At 47.7% G+C, this 16,759-nt stretch overlaps 1 long non-coding RNA gene across 1 annotated transcript; it reads right to left on the reverse strand.

The window, feature by feature from the left end:
- Positions 1 to 13,650: 13,650 nt before the first annotated feature.
- On the reverse strand, positions 13,651 to 14,836 carry LOC121063002. Its single transcript, XR_005815777.1, has 4 exons — positions 14,794 to 14,836; positions 14,198 to 14,306; positions 13,914 to 13,960; positions 13,651 to 13,725 (listed from the first exon to the last, which is right to left on the reverse strand). It is a non-coding gene; the product is annotated as an uncharacterized LOC121063002 (long non-coding RNA).
- Positions 14,837 to 16,759: the final 1,923 nt, after the last annotated feature.

Here is a 16,759-nt window from a genome sequence, read left to right on the forward strand (position 1 = left end):
CAGGGGAGGACTTCAATAAAAGTACAGCACAGCACTTGGCTGTTCATTTTGGCTGTCAGGAAGGGGAGTGCTCTACAGGAGTTGGAAGACATGCAGGAGATGCATCCTACCATTTGGGATGGCAAATGCAGAAAGGCACATCTTGCAGACTTGAGAGGTGCCACATCAATCCAGGAGACTTGTGGCATTCCCAAGGAGAAAAGATCACAACCCAGATCCAGTTACCAAGACAGCTGGCAGCTTTCTCTCCTTGGGCAACCAGCAGAGGTGCAAGGACAGGGAGACAGCCTCAGCCCTACAGTCACAGGGCTGTGCTGCATTAACTGCCAGGGCAGGACTGGAGTCTCAGTGCCACTCACCACCACTCAGCACACACACACCTGTGCAACTGCCTGCAAAGAGGTGCAAGTATCGAGATGAAACCATGGCATCTGGCTCAAGAAGCTTCTTTGCAGCAAAGGGAAAAACTGCTGCACAACAGCAGCTGGGAGAGAAGAGTGAGAACACGGGAGAGAAACAATCCCACCAAGGCCACTGACCAAGGGCAGTGCAGAAGGAGGGCAGGAGGTGCTCCTCTCGCATGTCCCTCCCTCCCACAATGGCTGCATTCCGGGGTACAAAAAGCACATCCCACAGTTTGTCACAGCCCATTCATGACAGAATGTGACCCCAAGGACAGGAGGAGGAGATACAGACATCTCAGCCTACCCACAGAGCTGGAGAAGACAGCGGTGATCGCCCCTGCAAAAGCCTAGGCCAAGTTTCTCTGTGAAGATTCACACAGACAGAGCTTTCACACACACAAAAGGGAGGACTCATGACCAGGTGGATGCTGTAGTGGGGCAGGCAGCCCCCTGAAAACCAGACCACTTTATTGGTTGTTTGGATACAACAGCACAGTTGAGAGGGCAGCATGCTTGGACAAAACTCAGGCAGAGTCCTGGAGCTAGATGGGGATGGGGTTGCAAAGCAAAGAGGGGCTGGGAACCCAGTGAGCTGCTTTGGTCTCAAAAGACAGTTGCAGGCACCAGGTCAGGACAAAAATGGCTGAGCCAAAATACTGGAGGACACAACTTTGTGGGCGCAAGCGTTTCATCCCAGGCCTTGGGCTGCTCCTGGTCTGCTACAAAGCGTGCAGGAGCTTAATGAGGGAGGAAATTGGAAGGGGAGCAATAACACAGCATGGGCTGTGAGGCCCTGCTTACAGCTGTGGAGGACCAAGAGGCAATGAAAGTGCCATAAGCACTGATCCGGGGACATTCATCCCATCTTCTCCTCTCCCTCACTGCTTTGTCTGGCTCCTGAGGACTCCAGGACAGGCAGGGGCAGGGGCAGGGACAGGGACGGTTGCTCTCTCCAGCCCGGCCACTTCTACCTGCAGAGTGTGGCATAATGACCACACGGACACCAGGGTTCTTTAAGAGATCAATAACTTCAACTTTTTTAATGATGACAATAGGTTCAACTCCCTTTTATTGAGGACAGGCTCCCTTCTTATACCATTCGCTCTACAGCAGTACTTTTCCACTAACTATTCATTGGTCAACAACTTTGCCCGGCAACCGTGAACACCCAGCAACTTCCATGTCTTAACGGCTGGAGAGACAGCAAGGCCTCTCCTGAATCGCCCTTCTTTGTTCCCTCTAAACTCTTTACATTCCTGATGGCCTCATCATTAAGAGTCCGATGTTATCACCAACCACGGAGCTTGTCGACCCCCATGGCCACACTCCCACAGAAGAATATGATCATATCTAAGAACATTTTCCCAATAAGCATTTTGATTATTCCCTGCATCATTTTCATTTGTTCAAGAACCCAAAACCATAAATGCTATCCAGCTAAATTGGCCTTACTGACAAACTGCAAGCTGTCAGTAATTAGCCACTGTCCCTAGAAAATCCTGTTACATAGTCTGTCACGTAAGAAGCAATAGCCTAGCTCCATTAGCAGATGTAGGATCACCAAGCCTGCTGATAAAGACATGAAAGGCAATTTGGCAAATCGGGAAAAGAGCAAAGTAATAACATCTTCAAATCCAAACATTAATAAAGGTACACACAACTGCAAACGGCAGGTAATTCACAAACAGTACTAACAACAGCAAGAAACCTTTATGCTATGGTGGCCCAGCCCCAGAACTACAACACCACTGGCATAAGCGAAACCTGGTGGGAAGAGGCCTGTGACTGGTGTGTTGCGATGGACATTTACAGGCTCCTCAGAAGGGATAGGCATGGGCAGGCAGCGCCCTATGTAACAGAGGCACTGGACTGTACAGAGCTTGCAATTGGCGAAGACACGGTTAAGAGCCTCTGGGTAGGGACTAAGGGACAAGCAAATAAAGGGGATGTCATTATTGGAGTCTATAGTAGACTACCCAGCCAGGATGACAACACCAATGACTTATTCTTTAGGGAACGAAGAGATACCTCCAGATCAGCTGCTCTTGTCCTTATGGGGGATTTCAACTTGCCAGACCTTAACTGGGGAAAATCACACAGCTGAAACAAACAGACCCAGGAGACTCCTGAAACACATTGATGATTATTTCCTTCGCAAAAAAAGGAAGCAAAAAAACAGCGTGCTCTGCATGATTTGCTCTAACACAAGCATCCTGTTACAGTTAACCATCACAATGATGGCATACTGTGAAGCAAGGGTTAAACATGCCCACACATTTCATTTATTTTAAAATAATGTTTTTAAGGTGCAGAGGATACCCACTTCTCCATATTTTCAAGCCAAATTACGTATCACAAGAGTATCACAGAACCCCCTAGGTTGGAAGAGACCTCCAAGATCACCTAGTCCAACCTCTGACCTAACACTAACAAGTCCTCCACTAAACCATATCAGTAAGCACTAAACGTATTTTGAAGACCTCCAGGGATGGTGACTCAACCACTTCCCTGGGCAGCCCATTCCAATGCCTAACAACCCTTTCAGTAAAGAAGTTCTTCCTAATATCCAACCTAAACCTCCCCTGGCGCAACTTGAGCCCATTCCCCCTCGTCCTGTCACCAGGCACATGGGAGAATAGACCAACCCCCACCTCACTACAGCCTCCTTTAAGGTACCTGTAGAGAGCGATAAGGTCGCCCCTGAGCCTCCTCTTCTCCAGGCTGAACAATCCCAGCTCCCTCAGCCGCTCCTCGTAAGACTTGTTCTCCAGACCCCTCACCAGCTTCGTCGCCTTTCTCTGGACTCGCTCGAGCACCTCCATGTCCTTCTTGTAGCGAGGGGCCCAAAACTGAACACAGTACTCGAGGTGCGGCCTCACCAGAGCCGAGTACAGGGGCACAATCACTTCCCTAGACCTGCTGGCCACACTGCTTCTTATACAAGCCAGGATGCTGTTGGCCTTCTTGGCCACCTGAGCACACTGCTGGCTCATATTCAGCCGACTATCAACCAATACTCCCAGGTCCTTCTCTGCCAGGCAGCTTTCCAACCACTCATCTCCCAGCCTGTAGCTCTGCTTGGGGTTGTCGCGCCCCAAGTGCAGGACCCGGCACTTGGCCTTGTTGAACTTCATACAGTTGGCCTCAGCCCATCGGTCCAGCCTATCCAGATCCTCCTGCAGAGCCTTCCTACCCTCGAGCAGATTGACACATGCACCTAACTTGGGTGTCATCTGCAAACTTACTGAGGGTGCACTCGATCCCCTCATCCAGATCATCGATAAAGATATTAAAGAGAACTGGCCCTAATACTGAGCCCTGGGGGACTCCACTAGTGACCGGCCTCCAACTGGATTTAATTCCATTCACTATGACTCTTTGGGCCCGGCTACCCACCCAGTTTCTAACTCAACGAAGCATGCAAAGAAGTCTCTGTTACAGTCTTGCCATTAGTATGGAAGACTGCTTTTGAGCCACCAAGAAAGCATACACCAGCTAGCATCTCTGCATCTTCCTTACTGTCTTGTTGCAAAGACTCCAAAAGCTTTCCCCCACACACACACAACTACTTGAGCTCTCATCATTAGACAGATGTGCAGCATTCCTCCCTGCTGCTGCTTTACTGATGAAGGAAGTTGGAAATAGAGAAGAGATTTGGTCACCAAATCTCAACCTGAATTTGAAAACAAAATTCATCCAAGCCTTCTTTGACTATCCCTCTAACAACCCTTGAAAATTCCCAAGATTTTGTGGGCTGTAAACTGCCAATAGCTTTCTGAAACATTTGCCCTACATGCAATGCATTTTGATTTACCATGTAGAATCAAATACAACACAGTTTAAAATTATGTAAGCACAATAAGAAAAGCAATACAGCTCAGATTTTGTGAAGTTTATCAGAACTTGTGTGTCTTATTTTTACCTGTGTTAGAAGGAAATGATGTAAAAAGAAGGAAAAAAGGAAAATTGTATTTTTTTTTCAGATAACACTGCCAATTTGTGAAACTCAGTCTTGAGGAGAAAAAAGCTAATTCTCAGCTATTTTATTCATATTTATCTCCTGTTGTAACTAAGAGATTCAACACTTGCAGGACAGAGAGAATTGGCTGTACAAGAAAAGCTGCTAAATCAAAGTATCTTGTAATGCATGTTGAATTATTTGAAATGTACCTATCCCCGACATTGATACTTTATTATAAATAAATTTCACAGATTCCGTGAAATGTATTTATAATAAATGAAAGTATCAATGTTGGGGATAGGTACATTTCAATTAATTCAACAATATCAAAAAGCAAAGACTGTTACCCTCAAAAATGAAGAAACTGAGACATAGGTACGAACAGCACTTGGCCTCATCCATGGTCAGCAGTTCTATTTGCATCCTTGTATCTCTCAAACAGTTCAGTAAATAAGTGAACTTAGGAAAGTTTCCAATAGCCACTTCTACATAAGCTTCTACAGTTCAGCTTGGAATCCCCGCAAAATAGTCAGAAACTAAGATGAATTATGCTAAAAGCACATAATGCTTGCAGCACAGTTATACACACAACCAGGACTAGACTCTAAGCAAGAATTCCTACCAAATGTGATAATCTGGTCAATCGCTCCAATTGTCCTCTCCGGCCTTTAGAAGTTATGATCTTGATTTCAGTAGTCTAATTAAACCAGTCTGCCTCACCTCCTATTGCTAATTCCTTCCATATGACTGCAATGGGAGTTGCACTGGTGGTTAATGTCCTCTTTTTCCTCTTCTGTTCTATTCTGAGCAGGTAACGTAACAAAAGGCCAAAATCTGAGTACTATGAATCCCAATTAATAATTTTTAACCAACAGAAGATACAATACATAGCCTTAAATAGTCAAAAGCAACCAGTAACCTGTATCTTCCCTTTTTTTTCTTACTGTACCAACATTATGCCCAACCTTGTTTGTGCTGGAGACAATTTTTCAAGCTCATCATATTTACAGCAAACTGATTTCTTAGGAAAAAAGAAAATTGTTGTCCCAAAATAAGATTTATCAGAATTGTCTTAAAATATGGGGTACAGCCTGGGCTGAGTAGCCCAAAGGTTTCAAAAACAAACAAAAAACAGAAACAACAAAACACAAACTTTACATTAATACCTTTAACCAAGCTAATCTTGTACATAGAGAGTTCTCACACACACTGCACCATAATATAAAATACCCTTCATAAACATTATTACATCATTTTGAAAACGCAGGACACTAAAATGCTCTTAAGAGTAAAATCGTACTATACCAGGCATGGTAAAAATACATAAGAGAACAGCAAGGTGTGTTCTGGGAAAACATGGGCAACCCTCAAACTACAGCAGCAGAGAAGAAAAAAAAAAAGGCAGAGAAAGGTAGATCAACTCTACATGCCACAAGACATGCCCAGAGTCTTTACCGCACAAAAAGACAGGAAGAAGTAGGACCAAAACAGTACAAAGAAAGCTAGCATTCTCCCTACACCTATGATTACTTCTGAAATACTTAATAATGGCACAATCAAAAGTCAGACTTGTATGCTAAATCATTTATGTCAAGTCAACTGCTTAAAACAAGACAATAATAATCTAATTTCACATATTCATAACAGAGACCATTGCAACTAGAAGCATATGGCTGAGGCACTGTTTATGTTAAGTTGACAGAGAAAGCGAAAAAAACAATAGAATATTCTTTTAAATTACTGAAAATATGAGCCTTGAAGAAAACTACACGATCAGGTCAACACAGTGAATTAAAACTGTATTAATTTAAAATATTTCAACTAAACACTTATGCAACTATTCTAACAGTTGGAAAAAATAAACATCATGTGTTCAGTGGGGAAATCAAGTTATCAACTAGCTTAGTTAACGGTGTGCTGAGACATTTTCATTTTTTAACTTGATTGTAAAGATAAAATTAACACCTACCATGGATACCTATACGATCACTGATCAGTCAGCTGTAGTTTCTCCAACAGAAAAAAAAAAAAAAAGACATCTTTGACAAAGGGTGCACAACTAAATGCAGAGCTGTCCCTTACTCAACTGCAACCATCACAGTCACCTTTTTTTTTTTTTTAACAGGGCTATACACACAATGCAAAATGCCTGTGTTTTTTTTCACAGAATCACAGAATTGTAGGGGTTGGAAGGGACATCGAAAGATCATCGGGTCCAACCCCCCTGCCAAAGCAGGTTCCTTAGAGCAGGCTGCCCAGGTAGGCGTCCAGACGGGCCTTGAATATCTCCAGAGAAGGAGACTCAAAAACCTCCCTGGGCAGCCTGTTCCAGTGCTCCGTCACCCTCACCGTGAAGAAGTTCTTTCGCAAGTTCTTTCGCCCTTCTTTGTTCCCTCTAAACTCTTTACATTCCTGATGGCCTCATCATTAAGAGTCCGATGTTATCACCAACCACAGAGCTTGTCGACCCCCATGGCCACACTCCCACAGAAGAATATGATCATATCTAAGAACATTTTCCCAATAAGCATTTTGATTATTCCCTGCATCATTTTCATTTGTTCAAGAACCCAAAACCATAAATGCTATCCAGCTAAATTGGCCTTACTGACAAACTGCAAGCTGTCAGTAATTAGCCACTGTCCCTAGAAAATCCTGTTACATAGTCTGTCACGTAAGAAGCAATAGCCTAGCTCCATTAGCAGATGTAGGATCACCAAGCCTGCTGATAAAGACATGAAAGGCAATTTGGCAAATCGGGAAAAGAGCAAAGTAATAACATCTTCAAATCCAAACATTAATAAAGGTACACACAACTGCAAACGGCAGGTAATTCACAAACAGTACTAACAACAGCAAGAAACCTTTATGCTATGGTGGCCCAGCCCCAGAACTACAACACCACTGGCATAAGCGAAACCTGGTGGGAAGAGGCCTGTGACTGGTGTGTTGCGATGGACATTTACAGGCTCCTCAGAAGGGATAGGCATGGGCAGGCAGCGCCCTATGTAACAGAGGCACTGGACTGTACAGAGCTTGCAATTGGCGAAGACACGGTTAAGAGCCTCTGGGTAGGGACTAAGGGACAAGCAAATAAAGGGGATGTCATTATTGGAGTCTATAGTAGACTACCCAGCCAGGATGACAACACCAATGACTTATTCTTTAGGGAACGAAGAGATACCTCCAGATCAGCTGCTCTTGTCCTTATGGGGGATTTCAACTTGCCAGACCTTAACTGGGGAAAATCACACAGCTGAAACAAACAGACCCAGGAGACTCCTGAAACACATTGATGATTATTTCCTTCGCAAAAAAAGGAAGCAAAAAAACAGCGTGCTCTGCATGATTTGCTCTAACACAAGCATACTCTCTCCTGTGCATCAATTATCAGCTGCTGTCAAAGGCAGGACACAAGGCTGGGGTGATGCAGTAGAATTGCTCTTACATTCAAAAGCAGATAAAAAGTTGGAGGAAAAGCCTTTCCCAGGTATTGATCTCCTGGCTCTTTCTGTTTCTGCTGTCATCATTCTCTGTAACTGGAGGGTTAGAGGAAAACACCACCTGTGCTCCTGATCCCTTAATCAGTTATTAGCTTGAGACAATCAAAATACTCTCTAACATACAGGGCTACCCCACTGCCTCTCCTTCTTGGCCTATCCCTTCTGAAAGTGGATGCTTTAGATGCTTTATAGTAGCATACAAGCCACCACCCTGCATAAGTTTCCTCAAATATCAGTCCTGAAAATAATTTTCAAGTGTCCTAGTTTCAGCTAGGATAGAGTTAATTTTCCTCCTAGTAGCTGGTAGCGTGCTGTGTTTTGGATTTAGCATGAGAATAATACTGATAACACATTGAGGTTTTAATTGTTGCGGAGCAGTGCTTACACTAAGCCAAGGACTTTTCAGCTTCTCACACTGTCCTCGCAGTGACCAGACTATCTTAGGAGAGGATATTTCAAGGACCCAAAAGGGCTCTGGTGAGCTTTCGGCATAGCTGCCTTAGAGACAGAGGACATTAAACAGTTGTCTACCTTGCCCGGTCTCTCAGAGGACCCTTCTGTTGTGGGGTTGCTGAGGGTTGAAGAACAGCAAGTGCCAATCGCTACCACAACAGTGCACCGGCGGCAATATCGCACCAACCGAGACTCCCTGATTCCCATCCATAAGCTAATTCATCAACATGAGAGCCAAGGAGTGATCAGCAAGACCCATTCACCCTTTAATAGTCCCATATGGCCAGTGCAAAAGTCTAATGGCGAGTGGAGACTAACAGTGGACTATCGTGGCCTGAATGAAGTCACACCACCACTGAGCGCTGCAGTGCCAACATGCTAGACCTCCAAAAAGAACTAGAGTCAAAGGCAGCCAAGTGGTATGCCGCAACTGATATCGCTAATGCATTTTTCTCCATCCTTTTGGCAGCAGCGTGCAAGCCACAGTTTCCTTTCACCTGAAGGAGCATCCCGTACACCTGGAATCGACTGCCCCAGGGGTGGAAACACAGCCCTACCATTTGCCATGGACTGATCCAGTCTGCGCTGGAACAAGGGGAGCTCCTGAACACCTGCAGTACATCGATGACATCATTGTGTGGGGTGACACTGCAGAGGAAGTTTTCGAGAAAGGGAAGAAAATAGTCCAAATCCTTCTGAAGGCTGGTTTTGCCATAAAACAAAATAAAGTTAAAGGACCTGCACGAGAGATCCAGTTTTTAGGAATAAAATGGCAAGATGGACGTCGTCAAATCCCAATGGATGTGATCAACAAAATAACAGCTATGTCTCCACCAACTAGCAAAAAGGAAACACAAACTTTCCTAGGTGTCGTGGGGTTTTGGAGAATGCACATTCCAAATTACAGTCTGATTGTAAGCACGCTCTATCAAGTGACCTGGAAGAAGAATGATTTCAAATGGGGCCCTGAGCAATGACGAGCCTTTGAACAAATTAAATGGGAGATAGTTCATGCAATAGCCCTTGGGCCAGTCCAAACAAGAAAAGATGTAAGACGTGCTCTGCGCCGCAGCTGGGGAGAATGGCCCCCCAAAGCCTCTGGCAGAAAGAGCCCTGGGAAACTCGAGGTCGACCCCTAGGGTTTTGGAGTCAGGGATACAGAGGATCCGAGGCTTGCCACGCTCCAACCGAAAAGGAGATATTGGCAGCATATGAGGGAGTTCGATCTGCTTCGGAAGTGGTCGGTACTGCAGCACAGCTCCTTCTGGCACCCCGACTGCTGGTGCTGGGCTGGATGTTCAAAGGAAGGGTCCCCTCTACACATCATGCAACTGATGCTATGTCGAGTAAGTGGGTCGCACTGATCACACAGCGGGCTCGAATGGGAAACCCCAGTCGCCCAAGAAACTTGGAATGATCACGGACTGGCCAGAGGGCAGGGATTTCAGAATATCACCAGAGGAGGAGGTGACGTGTGCTGAAGAAGCCCAGCTGTACCAGAAAATGAGAAGCAATATGCCCTGTTCACTGATGGGTCCTGTCGTATTGTGGGAAAGCATTGGAGGTGGAAGGCTGCTGTATGGAGTCCTACACGACGAGTTGCAGAAGCTGCTGAGGGAGAAGGTGAATCGAGTCAGTTTGCAGAAGTGAAAGCCATCTGGCTGGCTTTAGATATTGCTGAACGAGAAAAATGGCCAGTTCTCTATCTCTATACTGATTCATGGATGGTAGCAAATGCCCTGTGGGGGTGGTTACAGCAATGGAAGGAGAGCAACTGGCAGCGCAGAGGTAAACCTAACTGGGCTGCTACACTGTGGCAAGATATTGCTGCCTGGGTAGAAAACCTGGCTGTAAAGGTACGTCACGTAGATGCCCACATGCCCAAGAATCGGGCTACTGAGGAACATCAAAACAACCAGCAGGTGGATCAGGCTGCTAAGATTGAAGTGGCTCATGCGGATCTGGACTGACAGCGTAAAGGTGAGTTATTTATAGCTCTATGTGCCCATGACGCCTCAGGTCATCAAGGAAGAGATGCAACATATAGGTGGGCTGATGAGGGAGGGGTGGACTGGACGCCATAGCATAGGTTATCCATGCTTGTGAAACATGCTTGAAAGGGAAACAAGCTGCTGGTATGTAAGGAACTCAGGTAGCTTCTGTTTGATATTAGTCAAGTACATTTGGTGAAGCCTTAGGCCACAGTATGAGCTCCGCTTCACCTGAACCTGGTATGTAGTGGTGATTGAGCAACAGTGAGTGGCACCGTTTGGGGGCCTGGGTGGCGCCGATGCAGAAGGGGGGATGTGCTGACCAAGGAAGGCATCAGATCAGAGCCTGCCCCAGGAGATAACAGAAGCCATTCGGCCCTGCAACAAAGAACCACCAATCTGAAGGAACATAACGTATATGCGTTGAGAACTGATTGGACTATAGCGGACAAATCAAAGATTGTACGGGTATAAAGGAACCCAGGGAATGTTTTGAGCGTGGTCCCTCCTTGGAGGCACCCAGCTCGAGCTGATATATGGGTACCTCTAAATTCTTGATGCAATAAAATAAGAGTTGACTTGCTGAGCGAATTCTGGATGCCTGGGGAGACCTATTCTGCTAGGGGAAACAACGGGATTCCCTAACATGTTGCAGTGAAGCAAACCAAGTGGTTAAAGTCTCTCTGGTGTGGAGGACGAAGGCTGAAATATAAATACGAGGAGGCCTGGAAGACTGATGATATCACACTCCCACAAACCCTCCAAGGCAAGTGCCACGTGTTTACAATGATGGCAGCAACCTCCGGATGGCTGGAAATATATCCCGTGCCCCATGCCACCGCCCAGAACGCTATCCTGAGCCTTGAAAAGCAAGTCTTGTGGTGACATGCCACCCCAGAAAGAATTGAGTCAGACAGCGGGACTCATTTCCGTAACAACCTCATGGATACCTGGGCCAAAGAGCATGGCATTGAGTGGGTATATCACATCCCCTATCATGCACCAGCCTCCAGGAAAATTGAACGATACAATGGACTGTTAAAGACTACAGTGAGAGCAATGGGTGCTGGGACGTTAATATCAGGATACACATTTAGCAAAAGCCACCTTTTTAGTCAACTCTAGGGGAGGATCTGCCAACTGAGCTGGCCCTGCCCAGCTCGACTGGGGTAGAGCTAATGTTCTGCCTAGTAGCTGGTATGGTGCTGTGTTTTGGATTTAGGATGAGAATAAAGCTGATAACATGCTGATGTTGTTTCAGAGCAGTGCTTACGCTAAGTCAAGGATTTTTCAGCTTATGCTGCCCAGACAGCAAGGAGGCTGGGGGTGCGCAAGAAACTGGGAGGGGACAGACCCAGGACAGCTGACCCAAACTGGCCAAAGGGGTATTCCGTACCATCTGACCTCATGCTGAACAATTAATATGAGGGGGCTGGCCGGGGTGGGGGGACCGGCTGCTCGGGGATAGGCTGGGCATTGGTCAGCGGGTGGTGAGCAATTGCATTGTGCATCACTTGTTTGTACACATTATGATTAGTAGTACCATTATCGTTACTATTTTTATTAGGGCAGGAAAGAAAGGAAAATAATCTGTCTTTATCTCAACCCACAGGCTTCACTTTCCTGTTTCTCTCCCCCATCCCAGAGAGGGAGGGGGGAGGGTGAGCGAACGGCTGTGTGGTGCTTAGCTGCTGGCCGGGTTAAACCACAACATTAGTAGCATACAAGCTACCGCCCTGCATAAGTTTCAGGATTGGTATTTGAGGAAAATAATTTTCAAGTTAGGACTACATAAGTTATCAAGATTTCAAGGTTTAAAAAAATATTTAAGTATCTTGTCTGTGGTGAGAATGAACATTTGCTTTAGTCCTCACGTATCAGGAAGACGCGATATTAATGACAAGAACCTTAGCAATCATCGTTGGTATATACGGCCTTACCTAATTCCATCTTTCTACAATAAATATATATTTTTCATGGGGGAAACGTATTAGATACAACAGTAAAGACTGCACAATTTAATCATTAAAACCAAGTTGAAATTACAGTCTCCTGATAGAATTCCTGTCATTACCTCTTTATTGTAGAATAAAGTATCTGTATGTTTTACTATACATTTAAGCCATAGAAGAACTTGTTCTAACACACATGCACACACACAGAAGTTTACATATTAAGAAAAAAGAAATAAAATGTAGGAAAAAACGCAAACTGAGCCACAAACTGCTGGAGGCTGGGGATACACGCTTATCCTGTTGTTCTACTCTCTCCTGTGCATCAATTATCAGCTGCTGTCAAAGGCAGGATACAAGGCTGGGGTGACCCAGTAGAACTGCTCTTACATTCAAAAGCAGATAAAAAGTTGGAGGACAAGCCTTTCCCAGATCTGTAACGTTGGTTATGTTACAGGTATCAAATCAGAAATCAAATTAGTACTTTCCAAAACACCAAATATGAATTTGAATGGGCGATATAAGTTTACTGTAATGGTTCAGAAAAGTATCTTTGATTCCTTCCACTCATTTTCTTCTTTCTTGCCAACAATTCTAAACAGAAAATTCAGGCCGGTCACAATTTCTATTTGCTTTAAACAAATCATATACATTGATCATTTCACATCATGCAACTACCGTTTGCTTTGTGTATCAGGGAAACCTCCTTTCAAAAACTACTCAAAAAAAAAAAACATTGATCATGCATTTCTTTGAATATTATCGAACTGACAAGCAAGTTAATAGTATTATCACTGATATTAGAAAAACATTTCTGAAAGGGAAGAATGTGGCGTAAGGACCACACGGAGGCCAGGGTTCTTTAAGGATCCATAACTTCTACTTCTTTATTGAGGGCATAGCTTCCACTCCCTATTGAGGACAGGCTCCCTTCTTATACCATTCGCTCTACAGCAGTACTTTTCCACTAACTAACTATTCATTGGTCAACAACTTTGCCTGGCAACAGCAAACACCCAGCAACTTCCATGCCTTAATGGCTGGAGAACAGGCAACCCGAGACGGCATGGCGTCTCCTGAATCACCCTTCTTTGTTCCCTCTGAACTCTTTACATTCCTGATGGCCTCATCGTTAAGAGTCCGATGTTATCATCAACCATGGGGCTTGTCGACCCCCATGGCGATACCCCCACAGCGGAGACCAACAGCACCCAGGGCAGAGGCTGCTGAGAGCCCTCGGCAGCGCGGGGAGCTCACGCTGCCACAGCCGCCTGCACACGCAAGGGGCTGAGACAGGCTGGAGCGCTGGGCACTGCCTGACACTGCCCCGGCCCTTTCTTCAGGTCGCTCTCGACCCTCTCCCCGGCGTGTGTGGGAACCATCTCCTACCTGCATCTTCTTCAGCCAGAAATCTCTCCTTGATCACACAGTAGTGGTCCGAGTTTTCATAGGGCTTGAGCTCTGCAGGGGACAGAAACAGCCTGAGAGACCCAGGTCTGCAGGAGAAGGAGCAGTGCAAACCCAGGCAGGCAGCAGCACGGGGGGGCTGCAGGGCACTCTTCACGCCAGGTACCCTGGGGGCTCATGCTCAGGCTCTCCTGGGAATGACCTGCTCTCCTCCCACCCCAGCCCTGCTGCCGTGGCCCTACCTGTGTAATGGTCCTCCTCGGCTTTCCTGGGCAAGGCCCTCCTCCTCCTGGGAAGTCAAAGGGATGCCCTGAGTTTGGGGAGAGGCTGATGTGGCCCAGGGCCCTGCTGATCTGGAGACCCAGCCAGGAGCCCTACAGCCAAGCCACGGTAGGACTAGCTGCTGCACCCATGGCACCCAGAAAAGGGTGAGAGCAGTGCAGAAAGCCCACTCTGTCACCAGCCACCCCGTTAGCCCAGCATGGCCTGAGGCAGATCAGCAACTCCAAGTTCCCTGCCTACTCACCTAGACAGCGCAAACCACAGGATCCCTGCAGACAGCATGACCATCGCTGACAGCACAGCCACCACAGTGACCACAGTCCACGGCCAGGGACCTGGAGGCTTCCCTGAAACTAAGCACCCAGCCAACAGTGGGTGCCACAGCCTGGGGTGGGGGCCCAAACATTGCCTTTGGGTGTGTGAATGTGTGTATGCGTGTGTCCAGGTTCTGCAGTCCTAGCTACATGCAGCAGACAGGCAGTGAGGCACAGCCTTGTCCTGCCTTCAGGTCAGACAGGCAGGGAGGCTCTGGAGCACAGAGAAGTGTCCCATCTCCATTAAAAAACCACAGGGTCCAGAAGCCCATCCAACACATTCTGGATAGTATGAGGGCACACAGTCCCTGGGTCTTAGTGCTCTCTGGCTGTGAGCCCAAGTGATGCCCAGCCCTGCCTTACGATCCATCTTCTGTAGTGGCAGAGAGGGGCCAGCTCTGCTCATGCAGACCCAAGCAGGGGCTGAAGCAATGTCGCAGCTCTGGGGCCAGGACGCTATCTTATATGGCACAGGGCAGACAGACAGGGACCAGCCTAAGCAGGCCCATGGCACAGAAACCTTTACCCGAGACATAGGCTTGAAATTCCAGGTGGGATGCATCCCTGGCTTCAGCAGCCGTCAGGCCCTGGATTGTCACCGTGTATTTGCTCCCTGGTGTCTGACGAGGTGGCCTGTACTGAGTGACAGAGCAGTTCACTGTCACCTGCTGGAATTCAAGGAAGCTGCCGTCATGCGCGCTCCGGGCCACAACGCTGAGCTGCAGGAAGGACAGGAGCTGCTGGGGACCAGCACCCGCCTCCCTGCTGCTGCTGCCCGGGGACAGCAGGGTCCTGCCCTCACCGCAAGCACCCTGCGGCCGCCTGGAGCTGCTGGGCCCTGGGGCAGAGGAGGGCTCACACCTCTCCCTGCTGCCTGTGCTCAGCCTGAGGCACCCAGTTAGGTGAGGGGCCCATGGGCAGCCCCTGCTCCCCTGGTACCTGGTATCCAAGGATCTCCCCTTCGCAGGAGGGCAGCGCCTGCCACCACAGCATCCCCGTGCTGGCATCCAGTCACAGCCGCCGCTCTGGCTTCTCAAGCACTGGAAGCACAGCGAGACAGGGTCACGCATGTGGCCACCCACCAGGGGCTGAGCTTTTGGGGAGAAGGGCAAAGGGTACCTTGACATTACAGGTAGGGGGACATCTACCTGTAATGGCACCAGAAGGCCACCAGAAGTGCATTGATGGTCTTAGTGACCCAGGGGTGCATGCTTGGGCAGGAAAGCCAAGGTGCTGGCTGGGTGCTCGAGCACAGGCTGAGAGCAGATGCTGGGTGACACACTGGTGACAGCCATGGGGACCTGCAGCATGGGTGCCATGGCAGTGATCCCAGGCCCTGAGAGCTTGTCTGGTGGTAGAAGCCTTGATGTGTTTTATTTTCTCTAATGGTGATGCTTGCAGGCAGATACTCCAGCAGCCTTCCACCTCTTGGGGACAGAGCCAGCACCTTTCCTGTGCCCTCCTGTGCTCAGAAAATACTCTTAGCCTCCTCTCTTTCATCTGCAAGTGCATGTGCAGGACCCCACAGCATGGCACAGCTTGGGATTTAGCTGAGAGGTAGCTGTGCTCCTCCTCAGATGGGAGATTTTTTGCTCTGCCTCCAGCAACAGCAGCAGCTCCGCCATTGCCTCTTCCTGCCTTTTGGGGCTTTGGAGTCTTTCAGTGTAGGGGCTCAAGAAATACTTATAGAGCTGCGAAAGCAAACCACATCAGTAGGAATTAAGTTCCCCTTTTGGGGGAATCCTTGGAAAATAACTAGGAAAATTCCACATGTCAAAAAAATCCCCTAAAATAACACATCCCCGGGGCCTCCGTTGCACTGCTCCCAGTGTTAATAGCCTGACCTCTCCAAGAGCCCTTCATTACCCCATCTAAAACCTCAAGTGCCGTAGAGGAAGTATGCCCCCCCCTCGCTGCCAGGAAGCCCTGTATATTTGCTCGTTCTCTCACTCTTCACACTTCCTCTTGCTCTGCTTCAGAAAAATCTGGACTTGAGCATAACTGGGCTCCATGCAGAGGACAGAGGGTGTCGCAAGCCGCCACTGCCTCCCACAGCACTCCAGGCTGCTCGGGCAGCTGCTACACACTCTGGTTACACAAGGCAAAGCCAAAACTGCAGAGGCAGCACCTGGCCTGATTTCAGTGCCTGGGACACAGGTGATCCTGGGCTTGTCGGGTTGGCAAGTGCCACGGCCACCCCACTGTCACTGCGTGGCATTTGTGGCACAGCTGGGAGGATGAGCAGCGTGCATCTCATCCCTTCCCCTTCCCGCGGTGAGGACTGCATCCTGCCGCAGTGCCACCCTCAGAGGTGGCAAAGGGACAGTAAATAGCTCAGCACTCGCAGCCTGGCACCAGAGCTCTCCCAGGTGAGGTGAATCCAAACACCCCCTTAGCTTTTTGATAAGGATCTGTCTCCTCTCAGTTCTTCATGCTCTGACTTATCAACACTACAGACTTTTGGGGACAGATTTGCAGTTCATGAAGTATTT

This window comes from Cygnus olor, assembly GCF_009769625.2.
Source record: "Cygnus olor isolate bCygOlo1 chromosome W unlocalized genomic scaffold, bCygOlo1.pri.v2 SUPER_W6, whole genome shotgun sequence".
Lineage (NCBI taxonomy): Eukaryota > Metazoa > Chordata > Aves > Anseriformes > Anatidae > Cygnus > Cygnus olor.